Source organism: Ursus americanus, chromosome 5, assembly GCF_024610735.1.
Source record: "Ursus americanus isolate L20-20 chromosome 5, mUrsAme1.1.p, whole genome shotgun sequence".
In the NCBI taxonomy this organism is placed as follows: Eukaryota; Metazoa; Chordata; class Mammalia; order Carnivora; family Ursidae; genus Ursus; species Ursus americanus.
Window position 1 is genome coordinate 81,628,109 of NC_142131.1, and position 1,775 is coordinate 81,629,883.

General features: G+C 41.7%; 1 pseudogene; it reads right to left on the reverse strand.

Annotated features, from left to right (window-relative positions):
- Positions 1 to 236: 236 nt before the first annotated feature.
- Positions 237 to 1,170, reverse strand: LOC123780137 (olfactory receptor 2M4-like; annotated as a pseudogene).
- Positions 1,171 to 1,775: the final 605 nt, after the last annotated feature.

Consider the following 1,775-nt stretch of genomic DNA (forward strand, 5'->3'; position numbering starts at 1 on the left):
GCCTACTTTACACATGATATTTGTATATTATAGCAAATAAAGCTATTATAAAATTGGGGAAAAGTAGAGAAAAGACAGACTAGGAAGAAGAGGGTGGCCAGTGGATTCCAGCTTCCTGAAGGAGTATTAACCTGAGTGGGCACTCAAACATGTTTGGAAAAAACTGCATTAACTTTCTTCAGTAGTTTCTGAAGTCCCCTGAGTGGTCATTTAGTTATATTTACAAAAAATTACATTTACGTTCCATTTCTCAGTAGTTTCTGAAGTCCCCTGGATACGTCTTTGTTGCAGAGACTATAGATGAGAGGGTTCAGCATGGGGGTGAGGATGGTGTAGAAAGTGGATACTATCTTGTCCTGGTCTGGTGTATGGATAGAAGCTGATCTCATGTACATGAACATAACAGCACTATAGTAGAGTCCGACCACAGACAGGTGGGAGGAGCAGGTGGTGAAGTCTTTGCGGCAACTTTCTGTAGAGCTCATGAGGATGACTGCTCGAAGGACATGTGAATAGGAAATAATGATCACGGAGACTGGTAATATTAGTTAGCATCACCACACAGCAGATGAAGAGCAGTCTCTCAAAAGCAGAGGTGTCTGTGCAAGATAGAGGGAAAAGGGCAGCAACATCACAGAAAAAGTGATGAATTTCCAGAGAGCTGCAGTAAGAGAGTGACAGGGCTGCTACAAGTACAGTAACACCATCAAGAGAGCCCAAGATCCAGGAAGCAACAGTCATGAGGGCACAGAGTTTCTGATTCATGAGGATGGTGTATCAAAGTGGGGGGCATATAGCCACCTAATGGTCATAGGCCATGACAGCCAATAGGAAATATTCAGCTCCAATGAGGGACACGTAGAAGGATATCTGGGGTCCATGACCTGCCAGAGAAATGGACTTCCTTCCAGAAAATTAGCTGAAGGCCATCCTGGGTACAGTGGTACAGATGAGCATGAGGTCCATGAGGGAGAGTTGTCTGAGGAGGAAGTACATGGGTGTGTGGAGCTGGGTGTCCAGGTAAATTAGGAGAATCATAGAAGTATTTCCCATGAAGGCCACTGTGAAGATGTCCAATACCAGAGAAAAGAGGAAGGTGTGGGTGTAGCTGTGGTCAAAGATTCCTAGCAGGATGAAGTCAGAGCTAAAGTTCTGCTTTCTCCACACCATTCTGGACAATTTGCCTTACCTAGAAGTCCTGGGACAACCACAATATTATTTATTAATTTAGTTTTCAAATGTAAACTGAGGCAATCACTCTAATGGGAACTGCATTTAATGGATGCACAAGACCTTCTCTCCATCTGGTCACACTAAATTCTGTGACTTAGTTCACTGATTTCCAGTTATTTCCTTCCAAACATCAGAGGCAACAACTCTAAAAATATTTTCTTTATTTCCTAGTTAATAAATATGAAGCTTATGAAACAGCCAATCTAACTGTAGGTAGACAGTCAATGGAGAACCTAGAAGGAAAATAATTAAATATGTGTATTCCTGAATTTGATGCCCATCCTTTTATTTTTAAATAATTTTTATTATGTTTTGTTGGTCACCATACAATACATCCTTAGTTTTTGATCTAATGTTCCATGATTCATTATTTGCATATAACACCCAGTGCATCATGCATTATGTGCCCTCCTTAATACCCATTACCAGCCTATTCCAATACCACCTCCCCTCTGAAGCCCTCAGTTTGTTTCCCAGAGTCCATAGTCTCTCATGGTCCATTCCCCCTTCTGTTTACCCTCCCCTTCATTCTTACCTTCCTT